Source organism: Perissodus microlepis, chromosome 3 (assembly GCF_051167445.1).
Source record: "Perissodus microlepis isolate ML-2025 ecotype Zambia chromosome 3, ASM5116744v1, whole genome shotgun sequence".
NCBI classification, from domain to species: Eukaryota; Metazoa; Chordata; class Actinopteri; order Cichliformes; family Cichlidae; genus Perissodus; species Perissodus microlepis.
In genome coordinates this window covers 621,654-633,056 of record NC_140463.1, presented here as the reverse complement: position 1 = coordinate 633,056, position 11,403 = coordinate 621,654, and the positions used below count along the sequence as shown (strand labels likewise).

The 11,403-nt window shown below is 44.0% G+C and overlaps 1 long non-coding RNA gene across 1 annotated transcript; it reads right to left on the bottom strand.

Moving 5' to 3' along the window:
• Window positions 1-9,555: 9,555 nt before the first annotated feature.
• LOC146389357 (uncharacterized) lies at window positions 9,556-10,540 on the bottom strand. Its single transcript, XR_014798965.1, has 2 exons — window positions 10,432-10,540; window positions 9,556-10,251 (listed from the first exon to the last, which is right to left on the bottom strand). It is a non-coding gene; the product is annotated as an uncharacterized LOC146389357 (long non-coding RNA).
• Between the last annotated feature and the right edge of the window lie 863 nt (window positions 10,541-11,403).

Below are 11,403 nucleotides of genomic sequence, written 5' to 3'. Positions count from 1 at the left end.
CGAGAAGCTTCTTCAGTTCTAAGGTCAAATGGTGGAGAGTCCCAGATATAAACCTAGTGGGAGTATCCCCCCACAGAGGGACAAAAGGACCCCCTGATGATCTTCTAATCGCCTGAGCCAAGGTGTGAAACTGGGTGTGGGTCCCAATCAGCCAGAGTTTCGGGTGTGTTCATTGTGAAACCTGGCCCCACCTTATCATGCGAATTCCTGAGGTCAGATGGCCCAGGATGTGAGTGGGCGTTAAGGCGTCTGGGAAGGGATCTCAAAACTGGATTATAGATGGCAGAGAGTTGGTGTCGTAAACCCCCGCCTCTGTTCAAAGATGGTCGCTCACAGTGGACATAGATGGCTTCTTTCACTCCTCTTTCAAACCATCTGTCCTCTCTGTCCAAAATGTGAACATTGGCATCCTCGAAAGAGTGTCCTTTATCCTTAAGATGCAGATGGACTGCTGAGTCTTGTCCTGTGGAGGTGGCTCTTCTATGTTGTGCCATGCGCTTGTGAAGTGGCTGTTTGGTCTCTCCAATGTAGAGGTCTGGGCATTCCTCGCTGCACTGTACAGCATACACCACATTGTTAAGTCTGTGTTTTGGCGTTTTGTCTTTCGGGTGAACCAGTTTTTGTCTGAGCGTGTTGCTGGGTCTGAAATGCACTGGGATGTCATGCTTGGAGAAAACTCTCCTAAGTTTTTCTGATACACCGGCTACATAGGGGATGACAATGTTGTTGCGTCTGTCCTTCTTATCCTCCCTCGCTGGTGTCTGGTCTTCTTTTCTGTGCCTCTTTGCTGACTTTAAGAACGCCCATTTAGGATAGCCGCACGTTTTGAGTGCTTCCTTTACATGTGTGTGTTCCTTCTTTTTCCCTTCAGGCTTAGAGGGAACATGTTCTGCCCGGTGGTGTAGGGTCCTAATTACTCCAAGTTTGTGTTCCAAAGGGTGATGGGAGTCAAAGAGGAGGTACTGGTCCGTGTGTGTGGGCTTCCGGTAAACTTCGATGTTGAGTTTGCCGTTCTCTTCAATGTGCACAGCGCAGTCCAGGAAAGGCAAACAGTCGTCCTTTGTGTCTTCCCTGGTGAACTTGATGTTTTTATCCACAGCGTTAATATGAGCAGTGAAGGATTCCACTTCTTGTGTCTTGATTTTGACCCAGGTGTCGTCCACATATCTGTACCAGTGGCTGGGTACTCTTCCTTTGAAAGAGCCAAGAGCCTTCCTTTCCACTTCCTCCATGTAAAGGTTGGCTACAATAGGTGACACGGGGGAGCCCATGGCACAGCCATGTTTTTGTCTGTAAAAGCCTTCGTTGTATTTGAAATATGTAGTGGTGAGGCAGAGGTCTAACAGTGTGCAAATCTGATCGGGTGTGAAGTTGGTCCTGTCCTCCAAGGAGCTGTCTTCTTGTAGTCGTTTTCTGACAGTCTCCACGGCCTCCGTGGTGGGTATGCAAGTGAAGAGAGAGACTACATCAAAGGACACCATGGTTTCATCTGGATCCAGGGGAAGTTTCTGGACCTTGTCAGTGAAGTCGGTGGAGTTCTTGATGTGGTGTGGGGTGTTCCCCACAAGAGGAGCAAGGATGGTAGCAAGGTGTTTAGCAATGTTATAAGTGGCTGAGTTTATGCTACTGACTATGGGTCTGAGTGGGACAGCTTCCTTGTGGATTTTAGGAAGTCTGTAGATGCAGGGTATGGCATCCCCTGGGTAAAGGCGGTGATAAGTAAGGCGGTCAATAATTTTGAGGTGAAACGTCTTCAAGTAACTTAAAGAAGTCCAGACGCTTTTCTTTGCAAGTAGTGTATTATTAGTTTCTCGGTAGAAGCAGTTTATCTAACACACTGGAGTTCAGCCTCAACTTATGTTGTTAGTATCTTGCGCCGAAAACCAGACACCGACAAATTTAATGTGAAGATACGTGTAACTCAGCGAACAGATTAATTTGGAAAGCCCAATATGCACATTTGGTATTTATAATACAACAGGCTGTGCTTACCTTTTTATATTTGGACCGGTCCTCTGTTCGCCTCGCCCCACGATCTCACCACAGGCCAAATCTGCCCCTCCTCAGCACACCAAAGATCCGGGTCACGGCACCAAGTTGTTGAAATCTTCCAGTTCTTTTAATCTTTGGGCTGAAGGAAGGACAATACTCGGTGTATAAATGCTCAATCAACAATCATTTATTTCCATACAATTCAACACTTATGAGCATTAGAACCATCATGATGGGGAGACCTGCCTGCAGAGGGTCACAGCGAGTCTCAAAATGGTGACGGGTTACACAGCCTCTTATAGCTCCTAGCGGCCCCCACCTAGTCGTAAAAGCCTAAACATTCACATTCTTTCTCTGTTACGGCGCCTAAGTTATGACCTCGGCTCCCTGTCTTTCTGCTCTCTGTAAGGTGGGGGTATGGAATGTGGTTTATCTCTTCTGCCCTAGACACCAAGTCTCCTGCCTACAACCTTCTTTTTATGATTCAACAATAAAGCATGTCAAGAAAACACTGTAACACATTCACAGCAGATCAAGGATACAGAGTGATGCACACTTATCTAATGAACTACAAAAATGATTATGTTCTTTTAACCCAAAAGTATAATGGAAACTAAGCTACATACACAGCACACCATCTAAACTAAAGGATAATATATGTCCTACAGCTGTTATCATAATTCAACTACTTTGATTACATATATAAGGTAACATATGATAACAGAATAATCTCACAATACACGGGTATGTCTGTGAAGGTTCTCAGTCATCCAGGTCATCGTAGTCAAAGGAGCTTGTAAAGAAAAGCGTACACGGGTAATTTACATTCTATTTACATACACGGGCCCGTATAAACGTATGAAAACACCATATGCCAGAACAACTTATCTTCTTCATTTCTCTACCGGTGTTCCTAAGTTTTTCGACTAATTTAAAAGCATCTTTCAGCCCAGGGCCACGCCTTGCTAATCAATTAAACCCGCCTCGAGGACGCCCCCGCCGAGAGCGGTCAGATTCCTAAGCCCTACTTAATTTATAACTGCTTCCCGCCAGGCAACAAGGACCTCCACCAGCCACGTGAAATATCACAGTTCACGCTTTTGGCTTTACTTAAAGTTCACAAGTCCCCGACGTTGAATAGTCGCAGCCGGGTCGCACCCTGTCAATCAAACAGCGCAGTAAGGAAAGTGATCCCCTTGATCACTTTAGTTTTTAAGGGGGGCTCGAAATCCCCCGGGTACCACCCGAGCTTTTAACCTGACCGTGCGTCCACGATCAGGGGTCGCCGCCACACGCTGAGCAACTGCACTCTTAGGGGCCACGCCCCAGTCCTAAGACAATTTATTCAAGTGTATTATAAGCATCACTCCCGGGTCTTAGCCCGCGGTTATTTCGACGCCCGAACCGCGTTCTGCTGATCAATCAGACCGAATACCCTAAACTACTGGTTGGCTGGCTGGCCTCCCCAGTCAACCCACATCACTTTAAACACACACCGTATTGACTTAGACACATAACCTCTTAACTCAAAATTCACCCCCAAAATAAACAGCAATAAATTTAGTCAGTCCAATATTCCCCAAACTTTTATCACTAATTACCCCAAAATCACCACGGACACAGACCAGAAGCTCTACTGAGTGAACATTTAATTTAGCTTAATTTCCAATTTAGCACCTTTGGATATTTCTTGAATCAACAGGTGGTGCTTACCTCCTATTTCGGGGCCCATCACTCAGTCGACCTCCTGACTGTCCGTCTGTTTGACACCACTATACCTCAGCCAAACTCCATTTGTCCCTCCTCAAACCGGGTTTCGGCACCAAACTGTCGTGGTTCGAATTTTGAGGAAGAGACATACGACTGGAAGTCCATAGTGGGTCGACACTAATTATTTTATTAAAACACACAGTAGTGTGAGAAGAAACTTGCAACAGCAATCTTACAATCTTCCTCGAGCAGACCGCTCCCCATCCTTATATTACCCTGATGACATCACAGTTAGATCTTACTGGAAATGATAACAGTTCAAAAAGTTCTCCTTATATAGACATCCGATACTACTTTAGAGACAAACAAGTGTGTGATATGTTGTGCAACTTTGTGAGACTGTGTGTCCAACCGAGAGATTGTCCTGAGACGACCTCCCTGTTCTTAATACGTGCAGGAGTGAACGTGCGTATTTTCCATGACTCTCTATGTGCATGTTGGTGTAGGCCTGAATATGTGTGTAGGTGAATGTAGAAGGCCCTACTGGACCCACAGCTTCGAGAGGTGTGAATACAATGATATGGATACCATTTGCAACAGCTTAAGCAGATAGAAAGAATGATAGAGAACAACAATAGATTAATTAAAGTGATGATAAACTGTACTAATAAAGTAACGATGAAACAATGACAGTGCATGTAACTGATAACAAAGTGACCGTAAAATAACATGTTTTCCTTGACACTTTGTTGCCTGGTTTTAGACTTCTCATGCTGTGCTAGACGAGCCTTCTTGGTGAATTCAAACACCTTCTCAAGAGTATTCTTACCTAGAAGCATTGTAAGTCTCTGTCGGATCCGCTCCTCTTCAGATTTTAGCATGTCGATGGTAAAATTTGTTTGCCTTACCCGTTCATTAAGCAGCTGGTGCTGTGCCTTCTGGAGGATTTTTGTTGCCCGGAAGCCTTTTACTGATGAGCTCATTTTAGTTTTAGCTCATTTAATCCCGTTTTGTCGGCATCTGAGGCTGAATCTCAGGTGGTTCCTGTAATCAGCCATCTTACATGCTGTTTGCTCATACCGACGTACAAGCTTTAGGCCGTCCTTGGCAAAGTGGGTTAAATTATCTTGATTCATGCTCAATCATACAGGTAAGTAAATCCCAAAAAGTTGATTCTGTTCATCTGGACGTACTGTTTTCAGTGGGAGAAACATTTCGTCACTCATCCAAGTGACTTCTTCAGTCTCAGCTGACCTCAGGTTTCCCCATCCTTATAAACAGTACATTTGCATAATAACTGAAACTAGCCTGGCCATTTAGGGCTCTGTATGTTAAGCAAGAACTTTAAAACTAATTCTAAAAACCTACTGGGAGCCAATGTAAAGAATATAAAATAGGATTAATTTGATCTTGCTTGCTAGAACGTGTTAGTAGTCTGGCCACTGTGCTATACATTTTGTATAGCTTGGAGGTCTTGGGTTTGCACTTGCAGGCCCCGCTGGTTCAGAGACTTATCACCCATCAACAAAGCAAGACATCAGAGCTCAACCGGTTTTTAACTTGGGCGCAAGGGAAGCCGATCGGAACCAGGCTCTTGGAGCTGAAAGCTCCTCACCTGTTTCCAGCCAACTCCAAAGAAAACCAGCCTTCCCTGCAGCCTTTATTCTGTGAACACAAGCACCACCCATTGTAAAACCCCTATGGTCATAAAACTAAGGCACTGTGTGTGTGTGCGTATGCATGTGTGAGCACGTGTGTGTGTGTCTCTGTATATGTGACTTCCTGCCACACAATATATGCTTAGAACTGTTTAACCACATTTCCTAGTGTCGCGAAATCGATCAATGTAGAGCAGTGTCACAAACTCACGGAGGCCCCAGAAAAGTGCAATCAAACGTTGAGTTTATTAACAGCCCGGAGAAAACATCAACATATGTCTTCTGACCAAAATACATGTTGTGGACACTTATAAAGCAGTGGGGTACACGCCCCCCCATGGCGTCAATTACAGATTAAAATAGGTTCCAGACATTAGTCACAGTTAATCGTACATTTTTAATAGCTATAAGCAGACATAGAACTTCTCTTTTCTATAACACCTTCCATACAAGGTAGTAAACTTCAAGCCCTCAGGGTCTCTGAGGCTAATTATTTGGGCCTCTGCTCAGGCCTATTCCTAGATTATATGTATTATATGTACTGTAAGCATGCATTGCAGTTATCCTTCTATGTTCTAGTTTCCCTCAGCATGCATCACCTGGACAGTCACGCCAGTGAAGCTTAAGACCCTTAATGAACCGAGCAATAAAAGAATTTCTGTATCTCCACATTCCCTCTTTTGACATTCCAAAAAAGGAATGTCACCACACCTCGTGTTGTATCACTCCTCGGCCCACTCCATGGCATCTAAGTTCCTCAGATTGAATCCACCCGTCCAGGGTCCACAACCCTAGCCATCGTTTTTACCAAGAATCCTATGACACAGGGAATGATACAACAACCACACGTGACCAGTATCCCTAAAAAGTGTAGCGAATGAAACCATTGCCGACATAGCCAAACCTTTCCACCGTCCATACACGGATGCCACCCAGGACTCCACTGGGTTTCCGATACCTGAGTGCTCATGCATCATTTTAGACAAATTTTCAGGTCCTCCAGAGCTCGGGTTACTGAGCCATCTGGGGCAGTATTATTTTTGGGGATAAAGGTACAGCACATGTCTCCGAACATGGCACAGACGCCCCCTTTTCTCCGCCAACAACATGTCAAGGGCCATTCGATTCTGCACTCCCATCAGCGAAGTCGGATTATTCTGCAAACCCTTCCATGGCGTCCCTGGTAAGGTTAGAGAGTCTCAGCAAGTTGTAATGAACGTAGTTAATGCAGTCATCATTCTTATTAGGCGTTATCCAAAGGAATATACTTTCAAACCCCAAAGCTACTGGGTCTGCCAGCTTATACTTGTTTGGAACTCCCCTGGGCACTCCTATGGAGTCTATCCAAGTCGGAGAGTTTAGGCGGGGGTCATATGCATGTATACCCTGGGTCCCTCTTTTTGCCAAAATGTGTCTCTTATGTCTGGCTGCTAAGGTATGTGTGTTGTGTTGCTGAATAGTCTTTACCTGATTTCCAATCAGTATGAGTGGAGCTCCCAGTCGCACCATCGCACATGTCCCTACGCTTCCCATTGGGACACGAACCAAAAGGGTGCTTTGCCCACAATAATAATACAACCCACTTCTTGCCCATGTTCCAATTAATGTGCTCGGGTCACTCACATTATTCGTGGTTCTTCCCGTGGGTGTGACGGCACACCAAGTAAGGTCGATTTCTCCCACCTGGTACTTTACATTATCTGTAGAAAACTTGAAACATGTATAATTATCTTGTTTTGGCATAAATGAATTCGCATTCTCCGCTTGCCCTATCGTGTTTGGTGCCGGGATTATTAGTTTATCAGTTAGAGTGGTGATTGAGTTTTTAAGTGCGACTGAGGCTTTGGGGTAAACCAAGTGTACCCTAATTACCCCAAACGGATCTGTTCCTGACACGTCCACCCCGATTACCAGATAGAATACGCCTCCCGGGCTCTCGGCTTTGGGCAGTAGGTTCCATGGACCTAGGAAGATGGTGACAGGGTTATGAGAAACCAAATAATCCCTTTGAATTACTATTCCTTGCAGGCCTTCCGGCACATGTGGCTGCCATCCTACTCCTGTCCAACCTACCACATTTTCCCAGGAGCACCACTGACCTGCTGTGTATGTGTGGATGTGTTTGCCCCACGAGGGGCTCCAATAAGCATGACTGGAGCATATCATAGGGTGATTTCAGACTCACACATCATATGCTCTCCAGCTGCTACTTGCTCCTGCACACTTAATGAGCGTGAATGAGCTGGTGGACCCTTTAACATAATTTAATTCTATGCCGTTGTATGTGCTGAGACACTCATCACCTTTACCTGACACCTCGCGCTTCAGTCTTTTCACCGATCCCGTTTTAGCAACTACTGTCTCAGGAAGTGCTGTGCTGGACTGGCATCCGCGTCCGACCGATTCACAAAATGCGCCCTGCAACATAGAGAGACCTAATATTTAATAATCCACATTTCACTGTTTTAATCTTTGGTTCAGATGTGGATTCTGTATTGTTTGTTCTTTGTGATTGTTTATGTTTAAGTTGTTTATTTCTGGCTTTTAGTTTGTTTTTGTCTGTTTGGGAGCTGACACAGTCTCTATGGATAAGGGTTTTTGCCACGGGTACCCTAAGGAGAGAAGCTCCAGAGAGGCGTGTTCCATGTTAAAAGCTAAAATATAACAAAAGAGATTTTGCTAAACAAAACAATACCTTTCAATTGCCCAACGCTATCTCTCCCCTCAACGGGTTGTATGTTTTCAATGTTTCCTAATTATTTTGTCATCAAAAAATCAAACAAATAAATCAAGCTGTGTGACAGCACCTTGTGTTTATGCCGGGCTGTGAGCTGCCCGAAATCTACTTCCTACACCTTCACTCCTTCTAGTTCTTTCAATTTGTTACCGCTCCTTTTGGTGGCACGGCGACCGTCTGCGATGCTCTTCTTCTTTCTTCGGCCTTCCAGGTGGACTACTGGTCGGCCCGTTGCACAGGTGAGAGGGTTTATTCTGCCTCTGTTTGTTGACACCTGTGTTCTTTGAAGGCGAGTTTTCCTCTACCAAGCTCTCGTGTGCGGGTGCACACTGCGACCAGTGGTACCAGGTGTTGCCTTTCCCTTTCAGTTGAACCGCTGTAGTTGTTCTGGCAATGACCTCGTAAGGACCCGTCCAGCGTGGTTCCTTCCACTTTCGTTTGAGCACCTTCAGCCACACCACCTTTGCCTCCGGGGTCGCCCTGTCCACAGCGTGTACTCCAGATGTGACCTGTTTTGTGAAACTGGAGATCCTCGCCACCCCTGTGGTCGCTGTGGTACTGGAATGTTCTCCTGTAAAGGATAGAAAACAAAAAGCCTCTCTCTGCTACGCCTCACTAATCTACTGTGTTCATCTAATGTTCCCTTAATTATTCAAAGTTGGTTCAAAATATCATGTTCTGGGCTCTATCCTTTATATTAACTTTACTTAATCTCAATGCTCTTTATGTGTGTAAAGAGTTTATCTTCTAAACAGGATTCAGTTCATTTTAATCCTTCAACTTAAACATGAAAATAACAACTTCTGCCTCAGTGTTACCATATCTAAATTATCAAACACCCCAAAAGTCATAAAATGATCCTAAAACCCATTTCAAATTAACCTTAAATCCCCCCTTTTGTGACACATCTTATGTGTCACAAACTCAAAATGCTTCACCCGAGCTTAGAAAATTAAAAGAAAAAGGTTTGTCATATCATTTCACACCTCAGCAATCCTCCTCTCAGGTAAACAAAACCCGTGTGTTAACCCGAACTTCACATTTCATACTGAGTTTTCCTCACTTATGATCCAATCTGTGTTATAAGAAAGAAAACTTAAAACAGAACAGTCATCAGTCATGTGTTTAACCTTAGTCCAGTCTTTATCTCAGAGTCCAGTCGGTCCAACCTTAGTTCACCTCGTCCGTCCAGTCACCGTCCATTCACACATCCATTCACACGCATTCACACCAGGTATTGCTAATAGTGGAGACCCCCGCGCAAATAATCAGATTCTCCACTCTCAGCAACATGAGCTCATTCATTTGTTTTATTCTGTTTTGTTTTTTGTTTCTTTTTTTAGGAAACTAGTTCTTTATGCCTTTGACTGGATTGAATCGCTACAATCCTTTTAGACAGTGTTGAAATCTCCCAGTTCTTTTAATCTTTGGGCTGAAGGAAGGACAATACTCGGTGTATAAATGCTCAATCAACAATCATTTATTTCCATACAATTCAACACTTATGAGCATTAGAACCATCATGATGGGGAGACCTGCCTGCAGAGGGTCACAGCGAGTCTCCAAATGGTGACGGGTTACACAGCCTCTTATAGCTCCTAGCGGCCCCCACCTAGTCGTAAAAGCCTAAACATTCACATTCTTTCTCTGTTACGGCGCCTAAATTATGACCTCGGCTCCCTGTCTTTCTGCTCTCTGTAAGGTGGGGGTATGGAATGTGGTTTATCTCTTCTGCCCTAGACACCAAGTCTCCTGCCTACAACCTTCTTTTTATGATTCAACAATAAAGCATGTCAAGAAAACAGTGTAACACATTCACAGCAGATCAAGGATACAGAGTGATGCACACTTATCTAATGAACTACAAAAATGATTATGTTCTTTTAACCCAAAAGTATGATGGAAACTAAGCTACATACACAGCACACCATCTAAACTAAAGGATAATATATGTCCTACAGCTGTTATCATAATTCAACTACTTTGATTACATATATAAGGTAACATATGATAACAGAATAATATCACAACAGGGACTTAGACCTGATCAGGTCCCCACAGGTAGGCTTCTCCTCAGCCAGTTGTAATCTGGAAAGCCCACCTTATGTTTGTTCTTCCCGAGAATTTTCAGCGCTGTTATTCACTGTTGCAGGCCTGCTTAGAACAAAATGAGAAAAAGAGAGCTGATTAATAGCTCATCAAAGCACAAAACAAAATCACCTGACAGGTTTTCACTAAGTGCACTGTTACAAAAATAATGGGCCCTCTCAGACATGTCCATGCTTAATCAAACTCCCTCCATTAAAATAACAAGACCATCCAAAGCAAACTGACCGAATCAATCCATCACTACAACAACCTCAAAAATCTTAAACACAGAACACTTTGCCACAAGTTCTTCAGGGTCCTGACACTCCCAAGTCAACTGACATAATTTCACCTGCTCAATACACAGAAAGTCTTGTTAAACGCCCCACAGTCACAGTGTCTCCTCCAGTGCAAGCTTCACTCACCCAGTCAGACAGGAAACCCAAGTTCCTCTTTTTTTTTCCCCGAGTCATTCAACTACTTTGCATACTGAGTCATCTCTCAAGAAGTTGCCGTGACAAGAGAAATACACGTTCAAACATTACCACCTTATTAAATTACTTTATTTCTTCCTACAGTGATCACTGGTTTTGATCACTCAGTACGAGAGCACTCCTAAGTCACTCTTTTAAACTACTTTAATCACTGTTTCTTTTTTCCATAACTCACTCCCTCTGTCATATAGCTTCTTTTATTCCTCAGCTTCAAACTCAAGTGTATTTTATTAAACATTCACACCATTTTAACACTCATACTAGTAGCAAGCTGATCTTCATTGCGTATGTTTGTGTTCTAAGCCAGGTTTAATCAATGTCTGTGCATTAATCTTCATGAGCTTGTCTTTGTAAGGTTAATGCATTTTCTGTTTGAGTGTGTGAGTTCGTATATGTTTCTTTTTGCAGTGTTTCAGACTCCTTCACAATTTTCCCTTAAACAGTCAGTTTTCTCCTTCCCAAATTTGCTAACCCAAATTCTGACTTCCCACCTTAACAGCATTCCTTGTCCTCAGCCAGAAGTTCGGGCCCACTTGTCAGGTTTATGGAGACATGGCGCTGTGAACAATTCAACCAGAAAGACAGGGAGTGTTTTCTCTCTTTGGCTCATCACTGGTCATTGTTAATGACATTTCCCCCTCCGCCTCAGCCCAGTGGCTTTACCCTTGAAGTCCCATCTTCTTCACTTCATCTCACCAGTGAGTCTGAGCTCACAGGGACTGAG